The sequence below is a fragment of the Salvelinus namaycush genome, chromosome 34 (assembly GCF_016432855.1).
Source record: "Salvelinus namaycush isolate Seneca chromosome 34, SaNama_1.0, whole genome shotgun sequence".
Lineage (NCBI taxonomy): Eukaryota > Metazoa > Chordata > Actinopteri > Salmoniformes > Salmonidae > Salvelinus > Salvelinus namaycush.
In genome coordinates, this window is record NC_052340.1 from 11,722,578 (window position 1) to 11,743,904 (window position 21,327).

The following is a 21,327-nucleotide window of genomic DNA, read 5'->3' on the forward strand; positions in this document are numbered from 1 at the left end:
ATCCATTGGGAGGCCCAGGGGTCTGTTTAATATTGTCAAAGGAGTGGTGGGGGGGCTGGTACAGACCTGCTGTGCATCAAGCGGCAGGTGCGCGGTGGGAAGCCATTTTAGAATAACCATTAAAGGAGAAGAAAGTCTCCCTGCATGCATCCTCTCGGTCTCACTGACTGCAGTCGATTGCATAATACCTTTAATAGATCTGATCACATAACCAGGACAGTCTATTTGTATATGTCCTTTTTTCCTGTATTAAGATGTAATGCAATGGACAGGAACATCACAATGACTCACCAGTGGCGCACATAAGACAGATGAAGACAAACCGACATACAGTATACTAGACAACACACACAGGAATTCATCTCGAATACATAAACCCACATGCACACACAGCAGTGTTCATGGTGGAGTAATCAGTGGCTGTGTGGTGTGTGATTTGGAGAGCCAGGGCCCTCATTAATCCAGCCCAGGGTGGATGGTGGCTGGGGGAGGGGTGGAGGGGAGATTGAGTTTTCTACTCCAGAGGGCTGGTCTATAATCCCTAGAGAAAAAAATAAAAAACTCTGATCAGGATGAGGGGGGGTAGCAGAAAAGAAGAGAGGAGCTGTCCATGGTACCAGCGCAGCAGCCAGCCAGGCAGCTCTGTACTGGATTGTATAATGATGAGCAGTAATGTACAGTGGAGTGGTACATTACGTACTATCAGGGGACTGTGGCAAACATACCACTATCCCCACGTTCATCTACAACACTTGCCACTTGGGCATAGAGGTATGTATGGACTACATACAATATGTACATATTTTATGCATGTAGGTTAATTAATTAAATATGTAACTTTGAGTAAAAAAAAAAAAAAAAAGCCTTTGGCTCTCTATGTCTTTTATTTCAACAGACTACCGCTGACTCTGCTTTACCACAGTCACTGATGGGCAAAACTGTATATACACACACAGTTACATAAAAATATATGCCAAACTGCACATACTACAAACAGTGCTGCACTCGGGCTCTGCAGACCGTGAGGCTGTTAGGACCCTTGAGAGTGAATCAGCAAGCCCTGACACATCTGTGAGTGAGCAGGCTGCCCGCTGGCCTGCCTGCTCAGAAAGGAAAGCCCATCGATGATTAAATGCCTGTGGCCATGCTTAAAGTCTGAGACGCTAACCTGAGGTAGTACATCCTTGAGACGGACAGAGAAAGAGAGCGAGGGATTGAAAAAGAGAGCGAGAGAGGGGAGGGAGACGGAGAAAGCGAGGGTGGGAGGGAGAGGCAAGACAGCGAAGCGAGAGGAAGAGCGAGACAGAGACATACAGACCAAACCAGACAGAGAGACAGAGACATACAGACCAAACCAGACAGAGAGACAGAGACATACAGACCAAACCAGACAGAGAGACAGACAGGCAGACAGACAAAGAACATGTGCGAGAGCGGTAGCACGTTCCTGAGGTTGTCAAGGGTGATACACACCTCCCTCCCTTCATCTCAACTCCAGCTCCACCTTTCCTGTAACACCCCTCCAATTACTGGGAGAATACAGGCAGAACAGCACACTTCACAGCTTTTAAGTGTGTCTCGGAACCCACTGGGAATTAGGGGAGAGAGATGAATCCTCAAACACCCCCCTCATATCTCTCCCCTCCCTTCCGTTCCCTTCTCTCACTTTCTCTCCCCCTATCTCTCTCCCCTCTCTTCGCCTACCTATCTCTCTCTCTAAGTATAAGTTTCTCTACCTCTCTCTATCCCCCCTGCCTCTCTCTCTATCCCCTCTCTCTTCCTCTTTTCCAATCTCTCACTCTCCCGATCTCTCTCCAACCCTCTCTCTCTCTCCGCGCTCTCCTTTTTCTCTCCAACTCACTCTCCCTTTCTCACTCCCTCATTCTCAATACAGGCTGCTCCTATAGTTTTCACAATCTCATTCTAGCACAATCTCTAGCCTAAGAGCCATACCGCACTGGCTGGTCGATAAAGTGGCCACAGCCTTATCGAATTAGCACTTCCGCAGGAATACCCACAAGCACCTGTTGCCTGCTCTCACTTTCTCTGTTTCTCACTCTCCTCCCCACTTTCATTCCTTCTTTTGCTCTCTCACCCATGTCTATTCACTCTGTTTTCTGAACATACAATGAACATAACCCTATTCACACAGGTCCAAACACACAGCACAATGAACATAACCCTATTCACACAGGTCCAAACACACAGCACAATGAACATAACCCTATTCACACAGGTCCAAACACACAGCACAATGAACATAACCCTATTCACACAGGTCCAAACACACAGCACAATGAACATAACCCTATTCACACAGGTCCAAACATACAGCACAATGAGCTGAAACTCATACACAGGGCCAACTATTAGATAGCTTAGCTTAGTTAGTGTGGTTTTGCACCTGACAATAAAACAGGGTTTTACTTAAGCAATCCTACTAGTCTAGGGTTAACCAGTGATGATGCTGGGACACAGATCAGCTCCTAGTCTCACCTACACACTGCCTTCCCCACAACACAAAACACATTCCAGCATGGCAGGGGAGCAAATAGAACAGAAGAGGAGAGAGGAGGAGGAGGAGAGGAAGAGGGGACAGGAATAGGAAGAGGGGAGAGGAAGATGAGGAGGATGGAGGAAAAGGAGGAGGAAGAGGGGAGAGAGGAAGATGAGGGGGAAGAGAGAGGAAGATGAGAGAGGAAGATGAGGAGGAAGAGGAGAGAGAAAGATGACGAGGAAGAGGAGAGAGGAAGAGGAGAGAGGAAGATGAAGAGGAGGAGGAAGAGGAAGATGATGAGGAAGATGAGAGGAAGATGAGGAGGAAGAGGAGAGAGGAAGGGCAGAACACGAAGAGGAGAGGGAAGTGAAGACGTGGGCTGCTGCTGTGTCAAAGCATCAGGTTGAAAACACACACTGCACTCCTGTCGCCAGGCTGCTTAATGAGGGGAGCACCACACCAGGACACACATACATACAGATACACACTAATATAATGTATACATACACTCACATTCATACACAATACACGCACAAGCACACACCGAGACAAACGCACGCACAAACACACAAGATTTATAGCCAGCATGTCTTTGCATAATAACTTTTAAAGGCTTGTTCCACTCCCAACCCCCACCCTCTCTCTTTAACGTGACGAATGAGAGTCCCTCTGCCCCCAATCCATCCTTCAGTATCAGCTCTCATCCAATGCATACACACACTAGGGCTGTGACGGTCATGGAATTTTGGATGACAGTTATAGTGTTTTTGTTTTCCATACATTTTCATTTTCCATACTGTTTTTGAATGGGCGTCAAGCTTATATCATCAAATTCATGAAAACGGGGTCATTTAAGATATGTACAATTATATTTGCATTCATCGATTAAGGTTTTCGAATATGAAAAAAATAAATAATAATGTAATCAAAAACCTTCATGAAAGACATCAGGTTAATTAATACACGAGTATGAATATAATTGTACATATACACTACCGTTCAAAAGTTTGTGGTCATGTTGGGGGACCAGTTGAGTATCTGGAGCATCAGCATTTGTGGGTTCGATTACAGGCTCAAAATGGCCAGAAACAAATAACTTTCTTCTGAAACTCGTCAGTCTATTCTTGTTCTGAGAAATGAAGGCTATTCCATGCGGGGAATTGCCAAGAAACTGAAGATCTCGTACAACGCTGTGTACTACTCCCTTCACAGAACAGTGCAAACTGGCTCTAACCAGAACAGAAAGAGGAGTGGGAGGCCCCGGTGCACAACTGAGCAAGAGGACAAGTACATTAGAGTGTCTAGTTTGAGAAACAGACGCCTCACAAGTCCTCAACTGGTAGCTGCATTAAATAGTACCCTCAAAACACCAGTCTCAACGTCCACAGTGAAGAGGCGACTCTGGGATGCTGGCCTTCTAGGCAGAATTGCAAAGAAAAAGCCATATCTTAGACTGGCCAATAAAAAGAAAAGATTAAGATGGGCAAAAGAACACAGACATTGGACAGAGGAACTCTGCCTAGAAGGCCAGCATCCCGGCGTCGCCTCTTCACTGTAGACGTTGAGACTGGTGTTTTGCGGGTACTATTTAATTTGCGCTATTCTGTGAAGGGAGTAATAAACAGCGTTGTACAAGATCTTCAGTTTCTTGGCAATTTCTCGCATGGAATAGCCTTCATTTTTCAGAACAAGAATAGACTGACGAGTTCTAGAAGAAAGTTATTTGTTTCGGGCCATTTTGAGCCTGTAATCGAACCCACAAATGCTGATGCTCCAGATACTCAACTAGTCTAAAGAAGGCCAGTTTTATTGCTTCTTTAAATCAGGACAACAGTGTTCAGCTGTGCTAACATAATTGCAAAAGGGTTTTCTAATGATCAATTAGCCTTTTAAAATGATCAACTTGGATTAGCTAACACAACGTGTCGTTGAAACACAGGAGTGATGGTTGCTGATAATGGACCTCTGTAACGCCTATGTAGATATTCCATAAAAAATCTGCCGTTTCCAGCTACAATAGTCTTTTACAACATTAACAATGTCTACACTGTATTTCTGATCAATTTGATGTTATTTTAATGGACAAAATATGTGCTTTTCTTTCAAAAACAAGGACATTTCTAAGTGACCCCAAACTTTTGAACGGTAGTGTACCTTAAATGGCTACGTTTTCATAAATTTGATGATATAAGCTTGAGCTGGGAGGGCGTTGCCTAGGCAACCCGAAGACTTGTTTGATACAACACCTCGCTTATTTCAGCAAGGAGCAACAAAGTTTCATCACGTTGTAGTCCATGTTACAGCAGAAATGTTGTAGTCCATGTTACAGCAGAAATGTTGTAGTCCATGTTACAGCAGAAATGTTGTAGTCCATGTTACAGCAGAAATGTTGTAGTCCATGTTACAGCAGAAATGTTGTAGTCCATGTTACAGCAGAAATGTTGTAGTCCATGTTACAGCAGAAATGCCCGGCCGTCCAGTCTTCAGTAAGCAGTTAAAAAAAAAGAAGTGATGATTATGATGGTTCCTTTATTTTCATGATGATCTTCATCCATAACTGTGGCGCTAACACACACACACACACACACACACACACACACACACACACACACACACACACACACACACACACACACACACACACACACACACACACACACACAGCACGAACACACAGAGAGACAATGGATCCAGTATTATGCAGGGAGAGAGACCGAGTCAGTCAGACGAAAAGTGTCAGTCACAGATGAGATATCTCATGAGGAACGTTTCCTCTTTCTCATCCTGTCTGTGCTTCTCTCTTTCACAGAGGAAATTAGACTTTTTTTTGTTGCTGCAATCATCTATTGTCACACAAATACCTACACCATCTGTCTCCACCTCCTTCTTCCATTCTCTATCTCTTCCTCGCTATTAAACACACATGCACGCGCACACAAACACACCAGCAAGACGCGATGCAATAACATGCTCGTTTCTCTTCCCTGTCCAGTCAGTAGGTTGCGTAAGTCCCAGTGCATTGTGGGTCTGAAACAGAATGACATTGTAAAGCGAGAGGACGGTGGAGATTTTGGTGCATAATAAAACTTGATCTTTGGCTGCACTGTAATCACACTGACCTGCACATGCTCTGGGGTGACATGTAGCCTAGTGGTTAGAGCGTTGGACTAGTAACTGAAAGGTTGCAAGATCGAATCCCTGAGATGACAAGGTAAAAATCTGTCGTTCTGCCCCTGCCATCATTGTAAATAAGAACTTGTTCTTAAAACTGACTTGCCAAGTTAAATAAAGGTTAACAATTTTAAAAATAAATCAATGGCAGCATAAGAGGCTCCCTCTGTCTGTAGCAAATACACAAACAGTACATACAACTGTATTTATTTATATATATATATACATATATATATATATATATACAGTACCAGTCAAAGGTTTGGACACACCTTCTCATTCAAGGGTTTTTCTTTATTTGACCTATTTTCTGCATGTGTGGTTCCCACCGTGAAGCATGGAGGAGGTGGTGTGATTTTATGGGGGTGCTTTGCTGGTGACACTATCAGTGATTTATTTAGAATTGAAGGCACACTTAACCAGCATGGCTACCACAGCATTCTACAGTGATACACCATCCCATCTGGTTTGCGCTTAGTGGGATTATCATTTGTTTTTCAACACACCTCCAGGCTGTGTAAGGGCTGTTTGACCAAGAAAGAGAGTGATAGAGTGCTGCATCAGATGACCTGGCCTCCACAAACCCCCGACCTCAACCCAATTGAGATGGTTTGGGATGAGTTGGACCACAGAGTGAAAGAAAAGCAGCCAACAAGTGCTCAGCATATGTGGGAACTCCTTCAAGACTGTTGGAAAAGCATGCCAGGTGAAGCTGGTTGAGAGAATGCCAAGAGTGTGCAAAGCTATCATCACGGCAAAGGGTGGCTACTTTGAAGAATCTCAAATATAAAATATATTTTGATTTGTTAAACACTTTTTTTGGTCATAGTTTTGATGTCTTCACTATTGTTCAACAATGTAAAATCCTGTTTAAAAAGCCCCTAAACTCAGACTCTTAGCCGCAGTTAGGTCCCATTGTCTGACCCGCCCAATCAATACTGAGGAAACGCTGGAATTTAGACAGCAACATAGATATACAGTACAGTACATATAAGATATCCTAGTAAGATATAGGGTGTTTGTGTGTGTGTATGTGTGTGTGTGTGTGTGTCTAGGCTCCGACAGACAGACATGTTTTCATGAGCAGGATGGGGGGGGTTATACTAAGATGGCCAAATGACTGAGGATCCAATCCTAACCCAGCAAGTCTCTCCTCTGTTAATACAGAATACCAAATGAAGCAGTGCAATATCAGCCTGCCTTCTCCCTGTCTGGGGTAATATATATGATAAATCATAAAGAGAATTCTTTACTCTCACTCTCCTTCTTTCACTCTCTCTCTCGCTTTCTTCTTTCTGTTGCATTTAATGAACTCCTCTGCCCCCTCCGTTTCAACCCCTCCAAAGCCAAATTTCACTCCCTCCCCTCTTCCCCTCCCTACTCAATGTACATAACAACATACTCTTTAGGAGGGAACCCAGCCTGTCACTATAGCAACCAGATTGCTAGGCAACAGCCGTTTTCCCTTCCTGCTTTGTTGCAGTAGAGGAGGCAGTGCAGTGGCGGGGCGGCAGGCAGCGTGAGCTGGTCTGGCTATGTAGGAAGCTACTGTACCGGCACTGGCACCAGCATGTGGAAAGTTCAGGAAGAAACCAGACCAGAATTACAGCTAAAGGTGATGGTCGAGGTTGAAGAATTAACTTGGTAAAGCCCAGAATGGTTTTCACTCTAATAAGAGACATTCCTTACCAAGGTGGGGCAATCTGGTAGGCAAAGTCCCAGCCCCGTTTACAGCAAGCAAAGGACTGAGCAACTGGGACTGACTATGCTGATCATGTAGTGTGTTCAGGTGGTGTGTTTTGTATGTTCCGGGTCTGTGTTGTCTTGACAGTACTGCCACGCCCCCACCACCCATGTCCTCTCTCGCTCTGAACCCAGCCTGTATCACTACTCAGTCTCCTCTATAGGCTACTCTGTTCTGTACCTGTCTGCTACAGTACGGACACAATGACTAGCCAGGACAAACTCATTTTTCAGTATTTCACTAATAGCATCAAAATCAATAAATCATAGCAAGTTTTTGGGGTCATTCAGTAGTTTTTACCTGATTCAGTTGATTCATGTCAAAAAATAATGTTAAAAGTACAATTATAGATTCCTCAAACATATGTTGAAAATTATACTGTTGCTGCTTCCTGTTTTTTATACAGTTGAAGTCGGAAGTTTACATACACTTAGGTAGGAGTCATTAAAACTTGTTTTTCAACCACTCCACACATTTCTTGTTGACAAACTATAGTTTTGGCAAGTCGGTTAGGACATCGACTTTGTGCATAACACAAGTCATTTTTCCAACAATTGTTTACAGACAGATTATTTCACTTATAATTCACTGTATCACAATTCCGGTGGGTCAGAAGTTTACATACACTAAGTTGACTGTGCCTTTAAACAGCTTGGAAAATGCCAGAAAAATATGTCATGGCTTTAGAAGCTTCTGAAACGCTAATTGACATCATTTGAGTCAATTGGAGGTGTACCTGTGGATGTATTTCAAGGCCTACCTTCAAACTCAGTGCCTCTTTGCTTGACATCATGGGAAAATCAAAAGAAATCAGCCAAGACCTCAGAAAAAAATTGTAGGCCTCCACAAGTCTGGTTCATCCTTGGGAGCAATTTCCAAATGCCTGGAGGTACCACGTTCATCTGTACAAACAATAGTACGCAAGTATAAACACCATGGGACCAGCCGTCATACCGCTCAGGAAGGAGACGCGTTCTGTCTCCTAGAGATGAAAGTACTTTCGTGCAAAAAGTGCAAATCAATCCCAGAACAACAGCAAATGTAATTAAAAAAAAATATTTTACCTTTATTTAACTAGGCAAGTCAGTTAAGAAAAAATTCCTATTTTCAATTATGGCCTAGGAACAGTGGGTTAACTGCCTTGTTAAGGGGCAGAAAGACAGATCTTTACCTTGTCAGCTCGGGGATTCGATCTAGCAACCTTTCGGTTTCTAGCCCAACGCTCTAACCACTAGGCTACCTGCCGGCTGCCTGCCACCCACATTGTGAAGATGCTGGAGAAAACAGGTACAAAAGTATCTATATCCACAGTAAAACGAGTCCTATATCGACATAACCTGAAAGGCCGCTCAGCAAGGAAGAAGCCACTGCTCCAAAACCGCCTTAAAAAAGCCAGACTACGGTTTGCATCTGCACAAGGGGACAAAGATCGTACTTTTTGGAAAAATGTCCTCTGGTCTGACGAAACAAAAATAGAACAGTTTGGCCATAATGACCATCGTTATGTTTGGAGGAAAAGGGGGAGGCTTGCAAGCCGAAGAACACCATCCCAACCGTGAAGCACAGGGGTGGCAGCATCATGTTGTGGGGGTGCTTTGCTGCAGGAGGGACTGGTGAACTTCACAAAATAGATGGCATCATATGTGGAAGGAATATCATGTGGATATATTGAAGCAACATCTCAAGACATCAGTCAGGAAGTTAAAGCTTGGTCGCAAATGGGTCTTCCAAATGGACAATGACCCCACCATACTTCCAAAGTTGTGGCAAAATGGCTTAAGGACAACAAAGTCACAGTATTGGAGTGGCCATCACAAAGCCTGACCTCAATCCTATAGAAAATTTGTGGGCAGAACTGAAATGCGTGTGTGAGCAAGGAAGCCTGCAAACCTGACTCAGTTACACCATCTCTGTCAGGAGGAATGGGCCAAAATTCACCCAACTGGGAAGCTGGTGAAAGGCTACCCGAAACATTTGACCCAAGTTAAACAATTTAAAGGCAATGCTACCAAATACTAATTAAGTGTATGTAAACTTCTGACCCACTGGGAATGTGATGAAAGAAATAAAAGATGAAATAAATCATTCTCTCTACTATTATTCTGACATTTCACATTCTTAAAATAAAGTGGTGATCTTAACTGACCTAAGACAGGGAATTTTTACTAGGATTAAATGTCAGGAATTGTGAAAAACTCAGTTCAAATGTATTTGGCTCAGGTTTATGTAAACTTCCGACTTCAACTGTATATAGCCGAGTGTCAAAACACCGGTTTTAAAAGTCAAAATAAATTCATAATCAATATGCTGAAAAAAGTTGTGATATGTTGAAGACTAATACATACAATTACTCCCCCCCCCCCCATACACACACACACACACACACACACACGTGTTCAGATAACTTGTATATTGCTAAATTAGTACCTTAACTTCATCAAATTTACCAAGCGGCCATTCCAGACTAAAATTGATTAGCTTGTTCTACTGTAATCAATAGCGTGCGCAGATGAATCACTCATGTCAATATTGTATGGAAATCAATGGTACTGGGACAATTCACTGCCACTACATGTGCCATTTGTGCTCTGTGTATACTAGATATACCTGTCGATGGATGAGAACCTGGTTTTATCAACTCACTTCCTTGTGGGACAATGTTTACAGTAGCTGGACAATAAGCAGAAGGAAATACAACACTTTTTTGACTGGATAATTTCACTGAATCACCTCTCCATGAAAAACTCAGTTCAAATGTATTTGGCTCTAAATAGATACAGGGCTCTTTGAGTGATAGCTTGAATGTCAAATCCACGTATTTGTTTGTGGCCGGCGGATTTTATAAAGAGAGCGCCCCCATTTTCCCTTGCCATTTGAGTTTGAATTTCACAACTGCGTTTTAAATAATGTGACGGACAGGTGCGTGTGAGTAAATCAATGGTACCAAATATACACTGATCAAAAACATAAAACGCAACATGCAACAATTTCAATGATTTTACTGAGTTATAGTTCATATGAGGAAATCAGTCAATTGGAATAAATAAATTAGGCCCTAATCTATGGATTTCACATGACTGGGCAGGAGTGCAGCCATGGGTGGGCCTGGGAGGGCATAGGCTCACCCACTTGGGAGCCAGGCCCAGCCAATCAAAATTAGTTTTTCCCTACAAAAGGGCTTTATTACAGACAGAAATACTCTTCAGTTTTATCAGCTGTTCAGGTGGCTGGTCTCAGATGATCCCGCAGGTGAAGAAGCCAGATATGGAGGTCCTGGGCTGGCGTGGTTACACATGGTCTGCGGTTGTCAGGCCGGTTGGATGTACTGCCAAATGTTCTAAAACGACATTGAATGCGGCTTATGGTAGAGAAATGAACGTTCAATTATCTGGCAACAGCTCTGGTGGACATTCCTGCAGTCAGCATGCGACATCTGTGGCATTGTGTTGTGTGACAAAACTGCACATTTTAGTGGCCTTCTATTGTCCCCAGCACAAGATGCACCTGGGTAATGATCATGCTGTTGAATCAGCTTCTTGATATGCCACACCTGTCAGGTGGATGGATTATCTTGGTAAAGGAGAAATGTTTACTAACAGGGATGTTAACAGATTTGTGCACAAAATTTGAGAGAAATAAGCTTTTTGTGCGTACGGGATCTTATTATTTCAGCTCATGAAACATGGGACCAACACTTTACATGTTGTGTTTATATTTTCGTTCAGTGTATTAATCTGTTTAAAGAAATTGATTTAGTTTTATCTTGATGACTATAAACTGTTATATTAACATCAACAATTTGAGGTAAAAATCACTCAATTGTAAATGCGAGTTTGTGTAAGGTAGTAACACAAACTGTCCACATTAGCGCATTATAAAGTCATTTCATATGGCAAAATAATTCAACTTGTCCATTTTGGATGATAGTATATGTTGCCCACTCACAAAATATTGCAACAATTACATACAATTGAACTGGGCACTCTAGACTGGAGCTTCTATAGTGTCTGTGCAGCTGCCTGAACGTTCGCCGTCCCTACAATGACACAGTGACACAGGCCCTCCACTGTCACTGTCACCAGACTCTCATTAAAAAGACCACTCGCGCTCTCTCTTACTGCAGGACTTTCATCAGATGTGAATACGCTGGAACAGAACCAACCACCAGACTCCATAGATCTCATTCCACATATAGTAGTCTACCCCACAGACAGACAGACAGAGAGAGCGAGAAAAAGAGAAAGAGAAAAGAGACGCCATTTTAGGTTTGATACATAATTAATTTTGTCCTTATAGCTGATCACAAGGATTCCTTCTCACAGTGGCGGCGCAAGGCGAGTGAAGCCATTTTGTGAGCGAGGTGAAACTGGGAAAGAATTTTAAATAAATAAATATATAAAAAGAAAAACAGGAACAAAAGGACGCTGACCTTCAAAGGGCTCAATTACATGTTACACCCCTCCATCCCTCCATCCCCCCTCCTGCTCTCACTCCTCCGACCGTCTGTCCGTCCAGATAAACCAGACTCGGAATCTCAATTCTGTTTTGGCGAGAGGACTTAACGAGAACTGGCTTGACTCTTTCTGCTCACAAAACCAATTTTCAGGTGCACACCAGAGGGCCGACCTCTAAAGTAAACACCCCACCCTCCTCCCCTTCCTCTCCCCCTCCTCAATCCCCCGTCACATCAATGCCCAAAACCAGCCCCCAGCCCCCACCCCCCCTGCCTCTGTCACTTTATGAAGAAAAAAAAAAAATCGAGAGGCAGCCATGAATTTTTATGCTGCAGTTCATTTGAACAATCGGCTTCAAATCCTGCAATGGAAATAAATATAGGAAAAAATGAAGGAAAAAAACAAGCAATGGATAAATCATAAGACAAAAGCAGAGAGAAAGAAATGGAGAGAGAGCGAGAGTCAGAGAGAAGAGGGAAAGGAAAGGAAAGAAAGCATGGTAAACTATGAGAGAGAGGAGAGGGAAAGAGAGAATCTCATCTCCTTGTGGAATAATCTGTCATTCATCAAACTGATGGGAAACGGAGAGAGGGAAAGAATGATGGGAGGTAAAATAACTAAATTTAAAAGAAGAAAGAGACTTTGAATTTCAGCAAATCTTCTACTCCATTCGGGTTTCTGCATTTTGAAAGTTCTGCATTTCAAAATATGTCTTGAAAACTTGATGGCGGACATGCAAAACATTCTGGGACTATATCAACAATGGACTAATGAAACAAATACTAAAAGATAGTTTTTTGGGTGGAGTTTTCCTTTAACTTTGCCTGGACCAGGCTTACAGACTCTAGTCTAGCCATCTTTTAGGGAGAATATTACATGAATAATGTATGGACCTGTTCCATTATAACCATTCATATTAATATGATTATATATGGTGTAATATAAAGGAGGGGGTGCATCTGCAACTTGACACTTAGCATATTGGGAAAACCATAAGATAGAAACACCCACACAAACAATAGGCTTCTATTTTCATTTCACAAGAGGATTGAGTTTTGTGCATGTATTGGTGTGTGTGTGTGTGTGTGTGTGTGTGTGTGTGTGTAGCAGGAGGAGAAGAGAGGATAATAAACCTCTCAAATGCAACCAATGTCTTCTCTTTCACCCTGCAGAGTCCTAAAACTGCAGCACACACACGACACAACACAGAACACACAAGCATCAGTACCCGGACCCAGTGACGGACAATCCACTAAGACAGGCCAATCTAAACCAGCACTCAGCCAATTAACTCCAGGAGGTAAATGGCTATTTTTCTACAAGGACATTGATGTGGGGACGACTACAGCTGTGTTTCTGTCTGCGTCCCAAATGACACCCTATTCCCTACAAAGTGCCATTTGGGATGCAACCTTGCTCAGTGTAAATGACCAGCCTCGGACATGGAACGGGCCGGGGTAGAGAGGGGAACTGTAACACATGGCATAGACAGAGAGAGAGCACACTGTAACACATGGCATAGTGCAGCAGTCAGCCTCAGGGTAGAGCGTGGACCACGCTGTAACACATGGCATAGTGCAGCAGTCAGCCTCAGGGTAGAGCGTAGACCACGCTGTAACACATGGCATAGTGCAGCAGTCAGCCTCAGGGTAGAGCGTGAACCACGCTGTAACACATGGCATAGTGCAGCAGTCAGCCTCAGGGTAGAGCGTGGAGGACGCTGTAACACATGGCATAGTGCAGCAGTCAGCCTCAGGGTAGAGCGTGAACCACGCTGTAACACATGGCATAGTGCAGCAGTCAGCCTCAGGGTAGAGCGTGAACCACGCTGTAACACATGGCATAGTGCAGCAGTCAGCCTCAGGGTAGAGCGTGGAGGACGCTGTAACACATGGCATAGTGCAGCAGCCAGCCTCAGGGTAGAGCGTGGACCACGCTGTAACACATGGCATAGTGCAGCAGTCAGCCTCAGGGTAGAGCGTGGACCACGCTGTAACACATGGCATAGTGCAGCAGTCAGCCTCAGGGTAGAGCGTGGAGGACGCTGTAACACATGGCATAGTGCAGCAGTCAGCCTCAGGGTAGAGCGTAGACCACACTGTAACACATGACATAGTGCAGCAGTCAGCCTCAGGTTAGAGCGTAGAGCACGCTGTAACACATGGCATAGTGCAGCAGTCAGCCTCAGGGTAGAGCGTGGAGCACGCTATAACACATGGCATAGTGCAGCAGCCAGCCTCAGGGTAGAGCGTGGAGCACGCTATAACACATGGCATAGTGCAGCAGCCAGCCTCAGGGTAGAGCGTAGACCACACTGTAACACATGGCATAGTGCAGCAGTCAGCCTCAGGGTAGAGCGTAGAGCACGCTATAACACATGGCATAGTGCAGCAGTCAGGCTCAGGGTAGAGCGTGGACCACGCTGTAACACATGGCATAGTGCAGCAGTCAGCCTCAGGGTAGAGCGTAGACCACGCTGTAACACATGACATAGTGCAGCAGCCAGCCTCAGGGTAGAGCGTGGACCACGCTGTAACACATGACATAGTGCAGCAGTCAGCCTCAGGGTAGAGCGTAGAGCACGCTATAACACATGGCATAGTGCAGCAGCCAGCCTCAGGGTAGAGCGTAGAGCACGCTATAACACATGGCATAGTGCAGCAGCCAGCCTCAGGGTAGAGCGTGGACCACGCTGTAACACATGACATAGTGCAGCAGTCAGCCTCAGGGTAGAGCACGCTGTAACACATGACATAGTGCAGCAGCCAACCTCAGGGTAGAGCATAGAGCACACTGTAACACATGGCATAGTGCAGCAGTCAGCCTCAGGGTAGAGCGTGAACCACGCTGTAACACATGGCATAGTGCAGCAGTCAGCCTCAGGGTAGAGCGTGGACCACGCTGTAACACATGACATAGTGCAGCAGCCAGCCTCAGGGTAGAGCGTGGAGGACGCTGTAACACATGACATAGTGCAGCAGTCAGCCTCAGGGTAGAGCGTGGACCACGCTGTAACACATGGCTTAGTGCAGCAGTCAGCCTCAGGGTAGAGCGTGGACCACGCTGTAACACATGGCTTAGTGCAGCAGTCAGCCTCAGGGTAGAGCATAGAGCACGCTGTAACACATGGCATAGTGCAGCAGTCAGCCTCAGGGTAGAGCGTGGACCACGCTGTAACACATGGCTTAGTGCAGCAGTCAGCCTCAGGGTAGAGCGTAGAGCGCGCTGTAACACATGGCATAGTGCAGCAGTCAGCCTCAGGGTAGAGCGTAGAGCACGCTGTAACACATGGCATAGTGCAGCAGTCAGCCTCAGGGTAGAGCGTGGACCACGCTGTAACACATGGCTTAGTGCAGCAGTCAGCCTCAGGGTAGAGCGTGGACCACGCTGTAACACATGGCTTAGTGCAGCAGTCAGCCTCAGGGTAGAGCGTAGAGCACGCTGTAACACATGGCATAGTGCAGCAGTCAGCCTCAGGGTAGAGCGTAGAGCACGCTGTAACACATGGCATAGTGCAGCAGTCAGCCTCAGGGTAGAGCGTAGACCACACTGTAACACATGACATAGTGCAGCAGTCAGCCTCAGGGTAGAGCGTAGAGCACGCTGTAACACATGGCATAGTGCAGCAGTCAGCCTCAGGGTAGAGCGTGGACCACGCTGTAACACATGGCATAGTGCAGCAGTCAGCCTCAGGGTAGAGCGTGGAGGACGCTGTAACACATGGCATAGTGCAGCAGTCAGCCTCAGGGTAGAGCGTGGACCACACTGTAACACATGGCATAGTGCAGCAGTCAGCCTCAGGGTAGAGCGTGGACCACACTGTAACACATGGCATAGTGCAGCAGTCAGCCTCAGGGTAGAGCGTAGACCACACTGTAACACATGACATAGTGCAGCAGTCAGCCTCAGGGTAGAGCGTGGACCACGCTGTAACACATGGCTTAGTGCAGCAGTCAGCCTCAGGGTAAAGCGTAGAGCACGCTGTAACACATGGCATAGTGCAGCAGTCAGCCTCAGGGTAGAGCGTGGACCACGCTGTAACACATGGCATAGTGCAGCAGCCAGCCTCAGGGTAGAGCGTGGACCACGCTGTAACACATGGCATAGTGCAGCAGTCAGCCTCAGGGTAGAGCGTAGAGGACGCTGTAACACATGGCATAGTGCAGCAGTCAGCCTCAGGGCAGAGCGTAGAGGACGCTGTAACACATGGCATAGTGCAGCAGTCAGCCTCAGGGTAGAGCGTAGACCACACTGTAACACATGGCATAGTGCAGCAGTCAGCCTCAGGGTAGAGCGTGGACCACGCTGTAACACATGGCATAGTGCAGCAGTCAGCCTCAGGGTAGAGCACGCTGTAACACATGGCATAGTGCATCAGCCAGCCTCAGGGTAGAGCGTAGACCACGCTGTAACACATGGCTTAGTGCAGCAGTCAGCCTCAGGGTAGAGCGTGGAGCACGCTGTAACACATGGCATAGTGCAGCAGTCAGCCTCAGGGTAGAGCGTAGACCACGCTGTAACACATGGCTTAGTGCAGCAGTCAGCCTCAGGGTAGAGCGTGGACCACGCTGTAACACATGGCATAGTGCAGCAGTCAGCCTCAGGGTAGAGCGTGGACCACGCTGTAACACATGGCATAGTGCAGCAGTCAGCCTCAGGGTAGAGCGTGGACCACGCTGTAACACATGGCATAGTGCAGCAGTCAGCCTCAGGGTAGAGCGTGGAGCACACTGTAACACATGGCATAGTGCAGCAGCCAGCCTCAGGGTAGAGCGTGGAGCACGCTATAACACATGGCATAGTGCAGCAGTCAGCCTCAGGGTAGAGCGTGGAGGACGCTATAACACATGGCATAGTGCAGCAGTCAGCCTCAAGGTAGAGCGTGGACCACGCTGTAACACATGGCTTAGTGCAGCAGTCAGCCTCAGGGTAGAGCGTAGACCACGCTATAACACATGGCATAGTGCAGCAGTCAGCCTCAGGGTAGAGCGTGGACCACGCTATAACACATGGCATAGTGCAGCAGTCAGCCTCAAGGTAGAGCGTAGAGCACGCTGTAACACATGGCATAGTGCAGCAGTCAGCCTCAGGGTAGAGCGTGGAGGACGCTGTAACACATGGCATAGTGCAGCAGTCAGCCTCAGGGTAGAGCGTAGAGCACGCTATAACACATGGCATAGTACAGCAGTCAGCCTCAGGGTAGAGCGTGGACCACGCTGTAACACATGGCTTAGTGCAGCAGTCAGCCTCAGGGTAGAGCGTAGAGCACGCTGTAACACATGGCATAGTGCAGCAGTCAGCCTCAGGGTAGAGCGTAGAGCACGCTGTAACACATGGCATAGTGCAGCAGTCAGCCTCAGGGTAGAGCGTAGACCACACTGTAACACATGACATAGTGCAGCAGTCAGCCTCAGGGTAGAGCGTGGACCACGCTGTAACACATGGCATAGTGCAGCAGTCAGCCTCAGGGTAGAGCGTAGAGCACGCTGTAACACATGGCATAGTGCAGCAGTCAGCCTCAGGGTAGAGCGTAGACCACACTGTAACACATGACATAGTGCAGCAGTCAGCCTCAGGGTAGAGCGTGGACCACGCTGTAACACATGGCATAGTGCAGCAGTCAGCCTCAGGGTAGAGCGTGGAGGACGCTGTAACACATGGCATAGTGCAGCAGTCAGCCTCAGGGTAGAGCGTGGACCACGCTGTAACACATGGCATAGTGCAGCAGTCAGCCTCAGGGTAGAGCGTAGAGCACGCTATAACACATGGCATAGTGCAGCAGTCAGCCTCAGGGTAGAGCGTGGACCACGCTGTAACACATGGCATAGTGCAGCAGCCAGCCTCAGGGTAGAGCGTGGACCACGCTGTAACACATGGCATAGTGCAGCAGTCAGCCTCAGGGTAGAGCGTGGAGCACACTGTAACACATGGCATAGTGCAGCAGCCAGCCTCAGGGTAGAGCGTGGAGCACGCTGTAACACATGGCATAGTGCAGCAGTCAGCCTCAGGGTAGAGCGTGGACCACGCTATAACACATGGCATAGTGCAGCAGTCAGCCTCAGGGTAGAGCGTGGAGGACGCTATAACACATGGCATAGTGCAGCAGTCAGCCTCAAGGTAGAGCGTGGACCACGCTGTAACACATGGCTTAGTGCAGCAGTCAGCCTCAGGGTAGAGCGTAGACTACGCTGTAACACATGGCATAGTGCAGCAGTCAGCCTCAGGGTAGAGCGTAGAGCACGCTGTAACACATGGCATAGTGCAGCAGTCAGCCTCAGGGTAGAGCGTAGAGCACGCTGTAACACATGGCATAGTGCAGCAGTCAGCCTCAGGGTAGAGCGTAGAGCACGCTGTAACACATGGCATAGTGCAGCAGTCAGCCTCAGGGTAGAACGTAGACCACACTGTAACACATGACATAGTGCAGCAGTCAGCCTCAGGGTAGAGCGTAGAGCACGCTGTAACACATGGCATAGTGCAGCAGTCAGCCTCAGGGTAGAGCGTAGACCACACTGTAACACATGACATAGTGCAGCAGTCAGCCTCAGGGTAGAGCGTGGACCACGCTGTAACACATGGCATAGTGCAGCAGTCAGCCTCAGGGTAGAGCGTGGAGGACGCTGTAACACATGGCATAGTGCAGCAGTCAGCCTCAGGGTAGAGCGTGGACCACGCTGTAACACATGGCATAGTGCAGCAGTCAGCCTCAGGGTAGAGCGTAGAGCACGCTGTAACACATGGCATAGTGCAGCAGTCAGCCTCAGGGTAGAGCGTGGACCACGCTGTAACACATGGCATAGTGCAGCAGCCAGCCTCAGGGTAGAGCGTAGAGCACGCTGTAACACATGGCATAGTGCAGCAGCCAGCCTCAGGGTAGAGCGTGGAGCACGCTGTAACACATGGCATAGTGCAGCAGTCAGCCTCAGGGTAGAGCGTAGAGCACGCTGTAACACATGGCATAGTGCAGCAGTCAGCCTCAGGGTAGAGCGTAGACCACGCTGTAACACATGGCATAGTGCAGCAGTCAGCCTCAGGGTAGAGCGTAGACCACGCTGTAACACATGGCATAGTGCAGCAGTCAGCCTCAAGGTAGAGCGTAGAGCACGCTGTAACACATGGCATAGTGCAGCAGTCAGCCTCAGGGTAGAGCGTGGACCACGCTATAACACATGGCATAGTGCAGCAGCCAGCCTCAGGGTAGAGCGTAGAGCACACTGTAACACATGGCATAGTGCAGCAGTCAGCCTCAGGGTAGAGCGTGGACCACACTGTAACACATGGCATAGTGCAGCAGTCAGCCTCAGGGTAGAGCGTGGACCACGCTGTAACACATGGCATAGTGCAGCAGTCAGCCTCAGGGTAGAGCGTGGACCACGCTGTAACACATGGCATAGTGCAGCAGTCAGCCTCAGGGTAGAGCGTGGAGGACGCTGTAACACATGGCATAGTGCAGCAGTCAGCCTCAGGGTAGAGCGTGGACCACGCTGTAACACATGGCATAGTGCAGCAGTCAGCCTCAGGGTAGAGCGTAGAGCACGCTGTAACACATGGCATAGTGCAGCAGTCAGCCTCAGGGTAGAGCGTGGACCACACTGTAACACATGGCATAGTGCAGCAGTCAGCCTCAGGGTAGAGCGTGGACCACGCTGTAACACATGGCATAGTGCAGCAGCCAGCCTCAGGGTAGAGCGTGGACCACGCTGTAACACATGGCATAGTGCAGCAGCCAGCCTCAGGGTAGAGCGTGGACCACGCTGTAACACATGGCATAGTGCAGCAGTCAGCCTCAGGGTAGAGCGTGGACCACGCTGTAACACATGGCATAGTGCAGCAGCCAGCCTCAGGGTAGAGCGTGGACCACGCTGTAACACATGGCATAGTGCAGCAGTCAGCCTCAGGGTAGAGCGTAGAGGGCGCTGTAACACATGGCATAGTGCAGCAGTCAGCCTCAGGGCAGAGCGTAGAGGACGCTGTAACACATGGCATAGTGCAGCAGTCAGCCTCAGGGTAGAGCGTAGACCACACTGTAACACATGGCATAGTGCAGCAGTCAGCCTCAGGGTAGAGCGTGGACCACGCTGTAACACATGGCATAGTGCAGCAGTCAGCCTCAGGGTAGAGCACGCTGTAACACATGGCATAGTGCAGCAGTCAGCCTCAGGGTAGAGCGTAGAGCACGCTGTAACACATGGCATAGTGCAGCAGTCAGCCTCAGGGTAGAGCGTAGACCACGCTGTAACACATGGCATAGTGCAGCAGTCAGCCTCAGGGTAGAGCGTAGACCACGCTGTAACACATGGCATAGTGCAGCAGTCAGCCTCAGGGTAGAGCGTAGACCACGCTGTAACACATGACATAGTGCAGCAGTCAGCCTCAGGGTAGAGCGTGGACCACGCTGTAACACATGGCATAGTGCAGCAGTCAGCCTCAGGGTAGAGCGTGGACCACGCTGTAACACATGGCATAGTGCAGCAGCCAGCCTCAGGGTAGAGCGTAGAGCACGCTGTAACACATGGCATAGTGCAGCAGTCAGCCTCAGGGTAGAGCGTGGACCACGCTGTAACACATGGCATAGTGCAGCAGTCAGCCTCAGGGTAGAGCGTAGAGCACGCTGTAACACATGGCATAGTGCAGCAGTCAGCCTCAGGGTAGAGCGTAGAGCACGCTGTAACACATGGCATAGTGCAGCAGTCAGCCTCAGGGTAGAGCGTGAACCACGCTGTAACACATGGCATAGTGCAGCAGTCAGCCTCAGGGTAGAGCGTGGACCACACTGTAACACATGGCATAGTGCAGCAGTCAGCCTCAGGGTAGAGCGTGGACCACGCTGTAACACATGGCATAGTGCAGCAGTCAGCCTCAGGGTAGAGCATAGACCACGCTGTAACACATGGCATAGTGCAGCAGTCAGCCTCAGGGTAGAGCGTGGACCACGCTGTAACACATGACATAGTGCAGCAGTCAGCTTCAGGGTAGAGCGTAGACTACGCTGTAACACATGGCATAGTACAGCAGTCAGCCTCAGGGTAGAGCGTGGACCACACTGTAACACATGGCATAGTGCAGCAGCCAGCCTCAGGGTAGAGCGTGGACCACGCTGTAACACATGGCATAGTGCAGCAGTCAGCCTCAGGGTAGAGCGTGGACCACACTGTAACACATGGCATAGTGCAGCAGTCAGCCTCAGGGTAGAGCGTGGACCACACTGTAACACATGGCATAGTGCAGCAGTCAGCCTCAGGGTAGAGCATAGAGCACACTAACACATGGCATAGTGCAGCAGTCAGCCTCAGGGTAGAGCGTGGACCACGCTGTAACACATGGCATAGTGCAGCAGTCAGCCTCAGGGTAGAGCGTGAACCACGCTGTAACACATGGCATAGTGCAGCAGTCAGCCTCAGGGTAGAGCGTGGAGGACGCTGTAACACATGGCATAGTGCAGCAGTCAGCCTCAGGGTAGA

The 21,327-nt window shown here is 47.9% G+C and overlaps 1 protein-coding gene across 1 annotated transcript in view; it reads right to left on the reverse strand.

Moving 5' to 3' along the window:
* The window catches only part of dpf1 (D4, zinc and double PHD fingers family 1), a 46,410-nt gene that overhangs the window by 3,164 nt on the left and 21,919 nt on the right, over positions 1 to 21,327 (reverse strand). The window lies entirely within an intron of this gene.